We start from the raw sequence: 17,576 nt of genomic DNA on the forward strand, positions 1-17,576 counted from the left end.
ACTCACAAGGTGAAGTTGGAAAACGTGCAGTAGGCAATTTTAAAGTCCTATTTTGAGCTAGGGAGAAGAAGAGGGTATAAATATTGCATGAGGTTGTATTCTGAAACGATATTCCATCCATTTCAGCAAACCAGATACTCAGTGCTTAATGGCAACTGAAGCAAGGTGTGATAAGGATAAAGGGGAGACAGGTGCACCACTGGAGCAGCTGCCCCAGTAGCCTTGGAAGAACTGAAAACAAGAGGTAAAAGGCATGTTTGCTTGATACTTTCCCTAAGCTACTAGTGTGACCCAAGGGGTTCTACAGGAATGGTTATGATTCCTTTAGCACTTGCTGCAGCCCAAATATGGTCAGCAAGACCCAGCTCTGCAGTCACTGGAAGAGGACAATCAATGATGGCTGTCAGTGACCTTCTTAGTAGCAGTTTTCCTTTGTGCCTTCAACGGATTCACTGGTTTGCAGTTAGCTCCTTGGCAGGACTGTTCTTCCCCTCTCTGCCATAGAGATAGGCTGGAAAAGAGAGGGTGGTATCAACTACTGAAGCAGGTGGATATCACAAGTGTTTTAAAAATATTAAATAGGGCTTCCTTGGTGGCGCAGTGGTTGAGAGTCCGCCTGCCGATGCAGGGGACACGGGTTTGTGCCCCGGTCCGGGAAGATCCCACACGCTGCGGAGCGGCTGGGCCCGTGAGCCATGGCCGCTGAGCCTGCGCGTCCGGAGCCTGTGCTCCGCAACGGGTGAGGCCACAGCAGTGAGAGGCCCGCGTACCGCAAATAAAATAAAATAAAATAATATTAAAATTCAAAAACTAAAAAGCAAATGGCTTCCAAATATATTTTCCACTGCCTGGAGGCAATATAACAGAAAGGCTAAAAGCAAGCCCAGATTTTGTGTCTCAGCACGCACCAGCTGTAGAAGTCAGTTACCTATCCTCTCTCAGCCTCATTTTCTCATCTGAAAAATGAGACTGAGCAATTACTACCTCATAGAATTGCTGTACCTCTTAAATGAGATAAAATACACAAAGAGCTAAGGTTAGCACACTTGTGCTTATCTTAAATCCTAGTTATTATTATATTATCATAAACTAGGTAGTTAGAAGTTAAAGAGATATGAAATTATTATTGTGATACATGTGAGACAATTAGAGCTCAGAAATGTTGAAGTACATTTTATTATTCCTTGAGTCAGTGCTCACAAAACTCCAGGCTTGGCTACTTCTGTCAGAAGGAAAATGGTGATAACTAGTTTCATTTTTCGGTGTCTTACGTGCTCTCCTATATATGATGTTTCATTTTATCACGCCACAGGATTCCTTTGGACCTAAAGAACATTGAACCACCCCTTCATTATTTAGCAAGTATGCCTTCTATCAGGGCACCTCATGTTATGCACTTGAGATATAATCATGACAGAAACACTGACCCTGTCCTCCTGGGGGATTACTGTCTGATCCACAGGTATATCCTTTGCAGAGTACCTTGGAGCTCATTTGTTTACTGGGAAAAGATGTTTACTTTTCCCAGGAAAGATGAGTAAGATGTTTACTTGCTCATCTGTTTACTGCAGAGATGTTGTAGTAGGTATGATATTTGAGGCAACAAAAGGAGGTAACTTTATTTTTCTATAAATGAACTTAGTTTCTATCTTGAGACCTCATTCTGTCAGGTAGTAAAAAGGTAATCTTGGGTAGTTTGGAGTGAACTCCCCATCATCTCAGGGTTTCTTCCTTTGCTCTTTCCCATGAAGTTTCATTTCCTTCCCTGGACTACGTAGCCTTAAGCTATCTGGTCAGGAGAATTGTCTTGTCCCCGGTACTTACTGAAAGATTTATTATCACATTGTCACCTCCACCATCACTACGCTCTTAACACCAAAAACTGCAGGGTCATCCACCTTTCCACCTGATATCTAGCTGCACAGTCATCCTTGCCTCAAGACTTCATCAAGTCTATCAGGCCTCCTACCTGTCCTTTACATCCTTCCCAGATTTACAAAAAAAACTGCTGAACCATTCTGAGGCTGTCTCAGGACCTCTCTGTTCAGTACCCCTTGAAACTCTCTTTCGTGGAGATTTGACATAATGATAATACAGGAAAATATCTGTAAAGCTGCCTTGCCCAGGGCTCCCAGAAAACAAGTGAGTACAGGGCTCCTTTACTCTCATATCCTGAATCTGTAAAAGAATTCTATTGATCTCACCAACCTGAGGAGGCAGAGGTAGGGTCTTCTCTCAGAGATCCATACCAGCAACTCCTTCTATGGTTTTTATTCCCTCAGTTTCACTGCTTATATTGTACTCCTCTAGAGCTCTTCCCTTTCCCTCCAAATCACAGAGTTTTCACCTCCACTGATGCAGGAAAAATTTGTATCAGGAAGCATTTATCCAACTCTGTTGCTTTATTCAAGGTCCTTAGCTTCTGAAGCTCAAAAGTCAATAAATAAATGTTTTCTTTATTTTACCTACTTGGTGAGTTCATGTATTATGTCTAGATATCCCAATGAAATAACGATATGGGGCAAAATAAATTTCCAAGGGTGAAACAATGACAAACTCTTATTCTGCTATAATGTTAAGAGGAAGAGTCCTCTTTGAGAAAAGGGAGCATGTGTGATAATACCTGCAGTCAGAGGAGCCAGGTCCATATCTTCATGTCCAGATAATGATGGGATATTTTCTCAACACTAAATCTTAAGTCTGATCTCTATACCGAATGCTAGGGGTTGAATTGTGTCTCCCCAGGAAGATATGTTAAAGTCCTTACCCTGGTACCTCTGGATAAAATCTTATTTGGAAATAGGGTCTTTGCAAATGTAATCAAGTTAAGATGAGTTCATTAGGGTGGGACCTAATCCCAGATGACTGTTGTCCTTATAAGAAGAGGAGAATAGACATGGAAACATAGGCACACAAGGGGAGAACACCATGCGGTAATGGAAACAGAGACTGATGAACTATAGCCGTAAGCCAAGAAACGCCAACAACTGACAGCCACCACCAGAAGCCAGGAAGAGGCAAGGAACGATTCTTCCCTAGAGCCTTTGGGGGGATCATGGCCCTCTTGACACACTGACTTTGGATTTCTGTAAGACAATACGTTTCTGTTCCTTTAAGTCAGCTGTTTGTGATATTTTGTTACGCCAGCCCTAGGAAGCCCATGTACCAACTAAACTCAGCACCTCAGGGTTGCTCATTTGAAAGGATGTAAGTTTCAAAAAAAAAATTGGCTCATATTATTTAAGTTCTCTTGACACTTCACTAATTTCTAGAACACTGAAAAGAGCCCTAGACAAATCCAGCAAACTAATTTTAACCATGTCTCCTCTGGGCTACATTGCTTGAAATCCTGTGCTGAGTCCTAAGGCATCTGAGGAAGACAAGAGGTGAGACAGAGGTGGCTCTAGAATTCAGTTGGAGTTGTTTTGGGTGGCCACAGTTTTGATCCCTGTGAGAAGGTGGGGAGAGTGTGTCTGCATTAGCAAAAAAGGGCCCAAAGTTCTATATAAAAGGAATGGCCAGAATCAAAAATGTACGACACATCACAGACCCTAAAGAGGAAACAGGTTTGGGAGGCAAATGCTCAAAATAAACTTTGAAGCAGCGCTTCCCTGGTGACGCAGTGGTTGAGGGTCCGCCTGACGATGCAGTGGACACGGGTTTGTGTCCCGGTCCGGGAAGATCCCACATGCCGCGGAGCGGCTGGGCCCGTGAGCCATGGCCGCTGAGCCTGCGCGTCCGGAGCCTGTGCTCCGCAACGGGAGAGGCCACAACAGTGAGAGGCCCGCGCACCGCAAAATAAATAAACAACTAAACTTTGAAGCAGATGCCAAGGAAGAAAGAGACTTCACCTGAGCCTGTGAGGTGAAGGCAGCTGTGACGCACACTAAGCTCTGTCAGATACCCTCGCTTGCTGGGTTCTGCCATTCCCTGATGGGTCTTTCACTTCTCTCAGGTCCAAAACCTGGACGTTTGGCTCATAGGAGTACACCATCCTCAGAAAAAGTTCTCATGCTTCCTGAGCCCCAGAGACTAATTTCTACAAAAGTGCCAATTTATTTATTAATTTTCTGTGAGAAATATACTGCTCATTGATGCCTTCTCTTCCCACTGGGAAAAACTACTTGAGAAAACTAAATAAATTTCCAAAGCTATTAGTGAAACAAAACTAAAACACAGGAAATTACATGGCTGTAAGGAATTTTTCATCAGACTGTACATTCTGATGAATCATCTCTCTCCACAGAAGGGATACACCTGTCAAGAGAAAAGCCATGGTTGTGATAGATCCCAAAGGTCCCTTCCCATAAAAGCCCTCCCCTGACTTCTGCCCAGCAATACTGGATACAGAACCTACATCCTTTCAAAGCATGTTTTTCCCTCTTTTGTATATACTTCAGGGATTGGTACAGATATTTTTAATTATATTTATTTTTACTGGCTTATATTTGAAACATACCAAACATGTAAGCATCAATAATGAGGGTACATGTTTCCAGATATAGGTATGTGGTACTTTCATGACTTCATAGGTGCTCTTTAAGACCCACTTGGGACCACAGTTCTCTTTTTCCAAAATGTAACTATCAAATAAGGACAAAGTAAATAAATGCTTCACTCTCAGGAGGAATTTTCGTCTAGCTGCCATAGCCTGATGGGTCACCTCTTCCATTCTACAGATAATTCTATGTACAAACCAAGGCTGGTCATCAGGAATTTGAATGCACTCTCTCCAAGATGGTTCCAGATAGACTTTGGCTAATCTTTATTTTCAGAGTCTGGACTGAGGGAGTAAATTTTTTCAGAAGAATTAACATAACATCTAAATTATTGGAGCACCTCAAGGCTCACTCATGGGGCCCCTTTACTTTACTTTTTAAACTCTCCACCTGGGTAGTATCATAGAGTCCCATCACCTTAAATACTGTATATGTGCTGATGGAGATATTGCTCTATGTCTGACCTCTCCAATAAACTCAGACTTCTATATCCAACTCTCTACTTCACATTTCCACTTGGTTGCTGCCCTGCAATTCAACTTTACATTTCCAAATCAGAAATCATGATCCACAATACTCTCCCTGCCAAAACTGTACCTACTCTGATATTCTCCATCTCGGTAAATTACACCTCCATCCATCCATTTCACCTGTCCTAAAACTCAGGTGTACCCCAGATACCACTGCTAAGCAATTCCAGTCAATTATACTTCCTAATTATATCACCCTCCTAGTTATTCCTCTGTGACACCATCATCTATCACCTAGACTTCCTACAATAACCTCCTTTTACCTTATAGTACATTTTCCACTCATTCACCAGAGTGATTTTTTTAATTTAAAACATCAGGTCATTACTAAAAAATCCTCCAGTTGCTTCCATTTGTCCATAAAATAAAATCATAATCCCATTCTCAACATATGGCATTACATGACCTGGCCTCTACCTATCTCTCTGACAGAAACCCCTTTAATTTAACACTTCTATTCTTGGCTAAAATGAACTTGTTCCTGCCTCAGGGCATTGACACATGCTGTTTCCTTTGTCTAGAATGTCCTTGTTTACTGCTACATTGCTGAGGGTGACACACTAGTGTCAGTTTGTCTGGCAGTTCCCCAGTTTTAGCACACAAAGCCCTGTGTCTTCAGAACTGCTTCAGTCCCAGGCAGACTGGAAAGGCTGTTTACCCTATGACTGAGTGTATGTACTCAATAAATATTTCTCAAATAAATGCATTTAGTGACGATGTCAGTAAAAGTAATTTTTGAATATTGAGGACAGTAATTTCCTGTTATGGAAAAAAACTATTCAACTTAACAAAAGCTCTAGGCTGCTCTAACTATTAATGAAATTTTAAAATAGTTTGCAAAGGTAAAAATTTAAACTGGTTGTCTACAGTTTCACTGAGAAATGGAGAAATTAAAATAAGTTTAGGACAAAATATTCAAAATTAAAATATGGTCCTGGGATTAAGGAAAACTAATGGAAAAAACAAATCAACCCATCAAAAATGTTTATATTGGAAACTATAACTAGACCTGCATTTCCTAAAATGTGGTCTGATGAAATGGTCCTATAATATGCAAGAAGGGAGAAAAAGTTGGGGATGCAGAAGACACAACATCTCCCTCGTGGAAGTTCACAATACATATTAGTGTATTTGAGGGCTCTGAGAAGTCAGAGAGCAGGGACAACTTCTCAACATTGATAAACCCAGAATTTTACATATTGGACTATAGAATTCCTTTTATTTGTAACATTTATTTATACACTACGGCATTTAGGCACACATTTTGAGAAATGCTGCCATAAACCACGGAGTCCCAACCATCAACCAGAATCCACTAAGAAATTTCAAAGCCTAACCCGGTAGATATGCAAGCTCCGTCCCAATCTGTCTCTTCGTGGTTTGCAGAGATTTGCAGCAGGCAAAGAAGTGCTAATGGCAGCACCACTCCTTTAAGATGGCCTTACTAGGACTTCCCTGGAGGTCCAGTGGCTAAGACTCTGTGTTCCCCAATGCAGGGGACCCAGGTTCGATCCCTGGTCAGGGAACTAGATCCCACATGCATGCCACAACTAAGAGCTCGCATGCTGTAACTAAAGATCTCGCATGCCGCAACCAAGATCCAACACAGCCTAAATAAGTAAATATTTTAAAAAAGAAAGAACAACCAACCATTAAAAAAAAACCCAACTGGCTGGACATGGCCTATTCTTTAAGACAGGCTTACTGTCAGCACCTCCAGCCCTGTGATCTGAAGTCTAAAAGAAATTAAGGCAGCTCTTCATGAAAAGTAGGCACAATGGAACCCTCACCATCTGGAAACAAATGATGTGGAAATTATAAGCAATTTGATTGTGAGGAGGCTGATGTTTAGCTAAAGCTCTATCAAAAGAAGTTAAAGGTCAGTTTGAAGATTCAAAAGAAGATTAAACATATATAGTACACTGCTCATAATTAAGTTCAAAACCATAGTAATGTGATGGGTTATTATTATTATTATTTATTAATAAAATTTTCAAGCCATATAACTGAGCATCATCAAAGATTTGTGGAGGGTCACCAAAAAAGACAGAACGACCATTTTGGAAGGACCTAGTATTCAATTAAAAAAAAGGAAGGAATCAAGATGTAATTTGAGGGTGGCATTTAGTAAATTAAGCTTTGATTAATAGAGCACACAATTCAGGGAAATCACTTGGGATAAGGCATATTTTAAAGAATTACACATTGGAATAAAATAACATATATAATGCATAAACATTTTCTATTTCTAAGGGAAGTACAGAAAGTATCAGTAAACTTTTTTGTCTGAAGACTGGAGAATGAAGGATAAAATGGTGGTAAACAAAAAGTGATACATAAAATGGATTCCTATTTCCAGGGAAAGCTAAGTGACTTAAAATTCAGAATGGGTAATAGATTATTGTAAATATTTTAAGGGGGAAGAGAAAGAGTCCACGTAAGCTCCTTAATAAATGAGGACTATTAAATCCATAATGGGTAAAATGCTGAGCCACTGAATTTGTTTTAATTGTCTTTTAGGTAAAAAAATGGAAGGAAGCTTTCAGGAGAGAGAAGATTCAATATGAGAATTATGTGGTTCCTTTGGGAAGATGAGGGGTACATACTAAGAGGAGTAAGGTGATGGTAGGGATGGGGGAGAAGGGGGTGTGTTTAGTACAAACTTCATTTATTTGGCTTCCTCAGAACGCTAACTTTTGACTGTTGAAACTGATTCTCAGTTGCCCAGTTCCCCATAAGCTATGTGGAGGACAGGGTTTGCTAAGCAAATTACTAGTGTAAACACAATTTAAAAACTATTGTTTAAACAAATCTGGCAGGTTCTTTGCTTGGCAACCTTTGGGTAGCCATTAGCCGGAGTTACTTATTAACCTGCTCCATCTGTTCTTTTCTCTTCACAGTCTCTCCCTTGGAGAGTGAGCGCATCTATGCTTGTGACTCTCACTAGCACCTCGCTGCTAATGACTCCCAAAACTTTCCTATCTATCTCTGAATCCTTCCCAAGTGCTAGCCTCACAAGTTCAAAAGCTAAACCAAAATCTGTGTGTATAAAGCCAAATTCATTGTGCTTTTCCCCAACACTGCCACCTGCCCTAATTTCCCTACCTTTGTCAACGGCACCATCCTTCTGCCAAGCAATCAGTCTTAATAACTTGGAGCAACTTAGAATTACTTTTATCCTCATAGCTCACGTGTTGTAAGTTCCCAAAGTCTCCATTCCAATAACCCCACCCTAGGCTATAGACCCTATAGACTCATTACTGAAATGCCACCTGGGGTCTCTGATCTTACTCTTCCCCAACATACACACTTCCCTATGTATAGCTTTAGTTGCGTCAGTCCCCTCATCGAAAACTGTCATTTCCTTCCTACACCATGCTTATGAGATAGTTAGTGTAACAAAGGTAATAAAAGCGTGGATTCTGGGGGCTTCCCTGGTGGCGCAGTGGTTGAGAGTCTGCCTGCCGATGCAGGGGACACGGGTTCATGCCCCGGTCCAGGAAGATCCCACATGCCGCGGAGCGGCTGGGCCCGTGAGCCATGGCCACTGAGCCTGCGCGTCTGGAGCCTGTGCTCCACAACGGGAGAGGCCACAACAGTGAGAGGCCCGCGTACCACAAAAAAAAAAAAAAGCGTGGATTCTGGAGCCAGACTACTTGAATTCAAAGGCCAACTCTGCAACATCTTTGCTGTAAGGCCTTTGGCAAGTGAGTCAAACCTTCTGTGCTTCCGTTTCCTCCTCTGTAAAATGATAATAATAATTATACCATAGTCTTATAACAAGGATTAAATGGGTTAATATATTAAAAGCATTTAGAATAATGCCTGGCACACAGTTAATGTGCAATAAATATTAGCTATCATCATTATAACAAAATGCATCTGTTTCATTTTCAAGTTTCCCTAAATCAAACTTCATCTCAGCCTAATAGTCCTATTTCAGGTGGTTTTACAACATGAGCTCCCATGCATTATGCTGGCCACTTCACTATTAGATAAGAACATGTGATTTCTTGCCTCCATGCCCTCCTTCCAGGGAATATCTTATGTTTCCCAACCCCCCAAAACCCACTGGCTCCCATCGACCCCCACCACAGCACCTCCAGCCTGATGGGTCAGTCCGCTTGCTGAGATTCCCCAAGCATTTATGGGTAACAGTTTGAATTTTAATTACACACTCATTTATAAGAGTTCACTCTTGGTTCCTTTGTACGATTCTTGCTTTTCTTGCTTTACAGCATGGGCGATGTAAAAAGCTCTGGACTGGGGGGCTTCCCTGGTGGCGCAGTGGTTGAGAATCTGCCTGCTAATGCAGGGGACACAGGTTCGAGCCCTGGTCTGGGAGGATCCCACATGTCACGGAGTAACTAGGCCTGTGAGCCACAACTACTGAGCCTGCACGTCTGGAGCTTGTGCTCTGCAGCAAGAGAGGCCGCGATAGTGAGAGGCCCGCGCACCGTGATGAAGAGTGGCCCCCGCTTGCCACAACTAGAGAAAGCCCTCGCACAGAAACGAAGACCCAACACAGCAAAAATAAATTAATTAATTAATAAACTCCTACCCCCAACATAAAAAAAAAAAAAGCCCTGGACTGGAGTCAGACAAACTACCTTTACGACCTCAGCCAGTAATTCAAGCATGTGTTCCTTATTGCTTCTATTCACCACACAGTACCTGGCATATCATGAGCACTTGATAAATATATGATAGGTAAGTGAATGAATGAAGAAAAACAAAAAGGAAGTATCGAGGGGTATATCACCAAAAAGATGCATTTCAACTAACGTTCAAGAGATGCAGTCTGTAGCCTGTCTTTTCTCTTTGCTGTATCTCAGAACAGTGCTGAGAAAGCAAAGGAGGAGCAGCAGGGAAGGAGGGATTGATCAACGACTTCGTGATAGGCAGTTTACTTATATGATCTCATTTAATCCCCTGTGGAGTGGGTGTTAGTAACATCATTTTATAAAGAAAGAGTTTACATTCAGAACTATGAATAAAACTGGAAAAGGGCACTTCACTGGAAAACCCATTTCTTTCAACTACCCCGGACTACTTCTCTCATACATACTTGTCAATAAATAATTCTGTAAGTTCAGTTTACTGTGTATACTTGAAAATAAAGGTCACAAGTATTTTAAAATATGCATATTTTTTCATGCTATCCTATACGCTCTATAATATTTAGGGAATTAATGTTTTCTGGTTCAGAAATTTTAACAACTTATTCATAATTTTCCCCAATATTTTCCAAATTGGTAAATTTTCAGTGAACTTAATAAGCTAAAATGCATGTTGGTTTATGCTCTTTTGTATCCTTATCTGATTTCCTTAAACATCTGCATCTGATTTACTAGGCATCACTAATTAGAGCACCAGCTATCAGTTAAATAAACTTATCTTCAGGTTGCAAACCAATTTAGTGATTATTACTTAAATACAATTTTGAAGAAATTACATAATTCACTCTATAAGCCACCAATAGCTTAAAAATTAGACGAATTAAAGAAACAAATGCCAATAAGTTACAAAAGAGAACTTCAAATAAGCTATACAATATGTTTAAAACAAAAGCAACAGTAGCAATTACCATTAATGTAAGCAGAGATAGCATTGGACATGGAGTCAAAGAAGCCGAGCGTGCAGACTAGCTGAGCCATTCCCTGACTATGTAACATTGGACAAAGCACTTTACCTCTCTCACTAAATCTCAAGTCACTCATTTACAAGATATATTATCTAATTTGCATGTGTGCATATATGTGTGTACTATTTACCCTCTTCATCTATACATAAAATAAAATAATTTACAAATATAAATATATTAATAAGATTACATTTATAATATCCATATGTTTGATTTGTAAAGCATAAAGGGATATTAAATAGCAAACACTAATATAAATATTAATTGAAAGATGAGAATTTCTAGAAGAAAATAATATAAAAGCTTTATATATCAATAAGATTTTTTTAAAACAATGCAATCAAATACAATGAATTTTTTAAAGTCATTATTTAAAGTCATTATCGGAAAGTAATACAACAAGACTTCTTGAAACAAGGCTACCAAATTTTTGCAGGGAAATATTCAGTTTGACATGACTCAATATTACACAGCGTGAAAATCATTTAAAGGACGTTTTCAAATGGTGAGAAACAGAAGTTTTAAGAGGAAGAATTTTATAAAATAATGTGACTCATAGAGCTGGATTCAAGTTGTTTTTGACCTTCAAATAATCTTAAAGAATATTGCCAGGTTCTGTCCTCAAACACAAGGAATACCAATGTAGATAGCAAGAGAAAAATAATAAATGTCTTTTGCATGCAATGTCACAGTCAGGAAGAGCACAGAGGAGTCCCAAACTCTAAGTGCCACTTTAAGTGATGTGAACTTCAATTCAAATAGTAGGGAATTTATCAGAAGTATTTCCCATGATTCATCTTTGTATCATTTCTCAGTATAAGCCACCCTATTTAATCTCATCATCTCTTCAGCCTATTCTTTTGAATATTTCCTCCTTAAAAGTGGGGGAAAAGAAGGAAATTAACATTCATGTCTAGATCTCTTCTCTATTGTCAACCCTTCAAATTACAGTAGTCATTGAGATCCTTTCTTCATTTGCTGAACAGCAAAGACTCGTGAGAACTGAACAATTGTTGGTGGAAAGTTCACGGTCATCCAGAGTTTATAACATTTCTACTTGCTCTGGAAGTCGCACCTATCCATTTAAAAAAGATACTCAAGAAAGTCTGTTTCATAAAGGTTATGGGTATTTTTGTGAGAAAAAGAAAGAGAGGAACATAATTTGCATTCATCAAAATATAGTTTTTATAATGTATCCTTTCAAGTTTTTGTCTCAGATTTTATTCTGAAGGGAAAAAGACTTAGCAGCCAACTCAAGCACAGTTGAGTGCTATAGCTGTGCCCATAAAGGAGGATGTGAATTAAGAAGGAAAAGCACCAAATGGCCAGTCTATGAAAAATAAGGGAAAGGAAGGAACAAGGACCTGAGAAATAGTTGGCAAGAGCAGAGGAGAAAGAATTGACTAAATCTCCTCCCACACATCACCGTTAGCAGCTGATCATGCCCTTTGTTTTCCTTCACAAGGAGAAGGCACATTTTGCTCATTAAATCATCTGCTAGTGGCTTCGTTGTTACTTGAAAAAACAAAAACTTAGTTGTGTTGAAAGTAACAAGATGGATTCATGCATGGCAAATAGCTTACCTGAGACTCTTTCCAAAATGCAGACGGAAAGAAACGTTCTGGCAGAAGTAGGATACATGAGTCAATTCAATAATTCATGATTTAAAGACTTAAACATAAAGTTTTTAGGTAGTGCCACTTGCATAAATGAGCAGGTCAATTCTGGATATCCTTTTGGAAAACAGTGATGTCTTTTTTAACTTGTATACCAGGTTGGTGTATTATAGCATCCTTCCCATCTATAGTTTTCTACCCTGCTTGAACTGTAAGTTGAAATTGTCTAGAATAGCATCCTCCTTGTCTGATCATAAGAACCCCCAGTGATACTTGTTAAAAACACAGCTTCCTCAGCCCCATTCCAAAGCTACTGAATCAGAAACTTTCCCAGAGAATTTTTAATCCCCAGGTAACTTTGATGATCAGTGAATTCTGGCTAACTGCCAGTGAACATTACTGTGATCCTCCCTGACCTTGATTCTGTATCCTCCTGTCCCTTCTCCCCAAATGTACACATCAAGGTAAAGGAGCCAAAATCATATAACTTTAATTCCAATTGGTTGTCTATGCTCTCGGAATAATTTCATCACTATTTTCTTCTCACCATATGTCAAAGAATCTTAATATTAGAGTTATGAATATCTTTTTCTAACAGATAGAACTTATAATACTAGTAAGTATCAAATCATATGTTCTAACTCACATCCTTGAAACCATTCAAGATAAGAGGGCATGGGGAGCAATGCATGAGGAGGAAGCAAACAATTATAGACCAGGCTTTTTTTCTCTGCCTGGCATGAGCCAGAGGTTGGAATGAGAAGCCCATTCCATGTCACAAAGTGAACGTATACAAGGTTGACTGAGGTTAAAGACTTGTAGAAAAAGGTCTGAACAACAACAACTTTAAAGAGAGGATACAGATCCCTGGTACACAAGTAACCATAGATGGCTCAAGAGACTAACTGCTTCAGATGTCAGTCTGTAACCACGAAAGTTTCTAAGTCAAGATAGTAATTATCTTTCCTATGCTTAAAAATTTCCAAAAGCAGGGACTTGCTGGGATTACTGTTCTATCATCTCTATAGCATAACTGTTTCTTATGTATAATGGACAGTAATTTCTCACCAAAGTTCAAATTCACGAGGTTTTTTCACTTGGGCATATTATCATTATAAGATGAATAGTGAGGAATTTCAGGGAGAAAATAGCCACAACCAGCTATCAAATTCAATGGCCATCTGAATTCTCCCTATAAGGTTTCTTCAAAGTAAGCACTTACCTTTGGTTTGAATGTTTCCAGCAAGGTGGCCTGTTCATCTTTTGCCACCCCGATTAGAAAGCCCCTTATTATTCTAAGTTACATAAGTCCATCTCCCCTAACTTTTGCCCATTTCTCCTAGTTCAACTCACTGAAGTCATCTCAAGAAGGTCTGATCCTGGGCTGCCCTGGTGGCGCATTGGTTGAGAGTCCGCCTGCCGATGCAGGGGACACGGGTTTGTGCCCCGGTCTGGGAAGATCCCACATGCCGCGGAGCGGCTGGGCCCGTGAGCCATGGCCGCTGAGCCTGCGCGTCCGGAGTCTGTGCTCCGCAATGGGAGAGGCCACAACTGTGAGAGGCCCGCCTACCGCAAAAAAAAAAAGAAGGTCTGATCCTTCTTCCATTTGACATTTCTTACAAATATTGGCATCAAATCAACTTGAAGCTTCTTATCTCCTGGTTAAAGTTCTCTTATAGCTTTGACTCTTCCATGTAACATACCATGTTGCTTGCTGCTTATCACACTACAGCTTGTCTTTGTCTTACAAATTGTGAAGACCAATAATATACCAAAAGAACTGCTGGAAGAGATCATCAAGGGGATGGGAAGGCCAGCTGACCCATAATAACCTGGACCCAGGCAATCAGAGTCTCCTCACCCCCAATTCTGTCCTTGGAATCTCCTGCCCACTGTTCTTACAGCTAGATCCATTTTCAAGGATGCACCTAGAGAGAGCAATGTGTTGTTGAGACCATCTGGACTGGACATGTGACTGAACACCATTAAGGCCTCTATATAAATGTTCAACATTTTGGCAGATGGGTGCAGAGATCTACTCTCTCCTGGCTTCCCAAGACAAGCCCCCGTATGTACGTTTCCTTGCTTATTAAACTTACTGCCAACTAATCTGGAGTAGGCTGCCTCTTTCTTTTGCCTCTCCTTGTGTACATGTAGTGGAGGAGTAGTTTCAGATACCACCACAGGAACTCCCCAGGTTTTGAACCAACAGGAACACACTGTCACTTTCTTCATCTTTGTACTGTGCATCTAGCAATATATCTAAAATTACAATATTATTGTGTAGCCACGTTACATTGCTGCCTCACATTGCACTTACTGTGATGCAAGATCCCTTCTTTACTCTGCTAAAGAAACATCTCCTACATTAGGTATTGTGAAGCTATCTTCGGGCCCAAAAGCAAGAGCTCAAATTTGTTCATTTTGACAGACTCAGCCTTTATTTCAGCCTGTGAAGATCCTTTTGGTCCTGATTCTCTCATCTAGCATATTCACTATCATTCCCATCTTTGGGTCATCTATAAATCTAATAAAACATCATCTATATTTTAATAGATTAAAAACTCTGACAACACAAGGCTTAAGAAAATTGAGAGAAGCCCCACAGCAGGATAATTTGAAACCACTCTTCATTACCCTTAGTTAGTAATGTAACCAGTTTCAAATCTTCTAATAATACTATCACTCTATTTTTCCATTGCATCCAGGAGGCTACCATGGAATGCCTTTTCCAGAAGGAATACAGATGGAGAAAATTTAGAGAAGCAGTAAAACATTATGGTTAGCTGGGAATATCTAAATTACCTGATATCTTTTCAGGGGGAATTTTTAAAAGCTCAAAAGCTCAAACTTCAATAATCCTATGCTCTATACTCCAAATGAATATTTAGTATTGATGCAACTTCCTTGCACTACTGCAAGTCTTCTGAAGAAAAAAACCTTAATTCAGTGTCATTTGTTCACCAAAGAAATAGACAAATTTATCTAAAAAGAATGTGAAGCCCACACAGACATCAAGCATGCAAAGCAGAAATAGATTTTGATTGATCTTATTGGCAAAGCAAAGACTCCTGAAAGCAATATGGTGTACTTTCCAAACTTATGCCAGAGTTCTGTGTATTAGCAGTTAATTTAAGAAAGCAGGATTCAATTCAAATAGAATTTAGAACCAAATATTTCTCCATTTTCTCATGTGACAATATGACTTGTTCTCAAAACTAAGTGACGCAAACTCCATCTGGCAGTGAGTAGAGAGCCAGGCAGGTAGAGAAGCTAATGGTTCCTTCAGGTGGGTCTCTCCCTGGCATTCAAGTTCAGATATCCCACCTGGCTTTGAAGATTTCCCAAGTCCCTCAGAATCTGGGACTTCAATTCAGAAAGCTGATTCATCCATTATTCATCATTACTTCACACCAAATTTCTAAATTAGTATATGACCTGGAAAAAGAAACAGCTGGCTCCTTTCAATTTGAGGAGTTGTGCAGTAATGTGATGGAAGGTAACACAATGTGACAGATCAAAGGAAGGGCACCAATTGAGATTTTGAAACTCAATTTGAGATTTCTTTTATTCCACACATAAAAAATCGAGTTGCCTACCACTCCTAAACACCCTAATCTTCATCTGTCAAGATAATAACTGTCAAGGGAAAAAATTGCATTAAAAACTGTTGTAAATTCCCACCATGTTTTCTAATACAAAGTTTGACATTCTTTCTGATGACTTCTTACTATGGACAAGAGCTGAGTTCTTATAATTTAGGTTTAAGGAGAAAGTGGTTTTACTAAGAGAAATGAAAAACGAGACCAGACCAAGTTAATCCCATGGTGCAAAGATCCCATTTCTTTCTTTTGGTCCTAAGAAGTATATTTCAAGGAAGTTTAATAGTTATATAACCAATGCCATTGTGTGGTTTTCAGCTGGATTTGTTTCTATAACAGGGTCATGCTCAGCCTGTAGCAGCACAAGTAATGAGTGAAATGCTAATGTTCAAAGTGTTTGCTGTTGCAAGTCAAAGAGAATCTGTTTACCGAGAGGAGAGCTGATCTGTGGAGTTCGGAAGAGAGAGGGCTCCCTGAGCCTGTAGAACCTAAGACGGCTGTTGTCAGTTCAAATAATAGGACCACACACAACTGTGTTAATTGCCAGGAGGCAGGTCTGAGAGGTTCTCTTAATTAGAATGAATGGATTTCTACCCAAATATTTCAGCCTATTGTCAGGGTTTCTATTGTCTTCCCTAAAGCTGCCTCATTTAAGAGCCTGGTTTGAACGTTATGTGCAGTGAATGTGAATGATCCCAAGCTGAGGGACCTCTGCTGACAAACTCAGGTAGTCTTATTACCAATGCTAATAACACTCTACTTGTCAAGTGTTGGGCTGGGTTTTGACATCTCTGCACTGCTGCATGTTGTGTACAGATGTGCTAAGAGTCTTGAGTCACAGGGAGAATATCAACACCAAATCTTACCAGCAGGAAGGAAAGTTATACCACTGTGCAAAAAACGTAGTGTTGTGTGCTGTGAAGACTAGTGGAAATGTCCATTGTACCCTGTCTACCATACTAGGGCCTGCATGAATGAATAAATCACTAGAAGTCAAATGAAGAATCAGCTAAGGGAGGGGTCTACTACATAATAACTGATGGAAATAAAGCAGACCCAATGAAGTCTCTTCAATAGGAGCTTATCATGGTCTTTGAAATGAATGAATAACTATGTGAAATAAACACTGCATTTTCTTTAATAAGCAAAATTATACTGCAAAGAAGAGCTCCTTTTACACCTGATTAGTTTCACAAATTTCACCAGTTTCACCTATCCATCTTACCATTAATGTAATTAATGGTACACTATACTTTATAAGGACACTATATTTCTAGCATAATACTGGGTGGAATGGGTGCTATAAAATATATATTTATGACAGAATCTTTGCCTTTGACGGGCTTAAAAATGTTATTTAGACTACATATATTGACTAAGCTGTCATGGGCAAAGCAATGTCCTGGGTTCTGGAGACAAAGAAAAAGAAAAGTTAGAAAGTAAGAGAAACCCTCTTGCTCCAAGCTCCCTCCCTGGAGGGAAAAGAGACTAATGATTACAGTTCAGTGTGAGAAGTCAGACCTGAGGTCAGGGAAGGAACGTGTCATTTGGGTTGAGGGCTAGGATTTTGTCTTTAAATAAACCAGATTTCAAATTATGACTCTGCTTCTTACTAACCAAGTCCTTTGAACAAGTTGCAGTTGTCTGATGCTTAAAATAGTGATGACAAAACCCAAATCCTAAAT

Source organism: Leucopleurus acutus (assembly GCF_964270905.1).
Source record: "Leucopleurus acutus genome assembly, chromosome: 5".
NCBI lineage: Eukaryota > Metazoa > Chordata > Mammalia > Artiodactyla > Delphinidae > Leucopleurus > Leucopleurus acutus.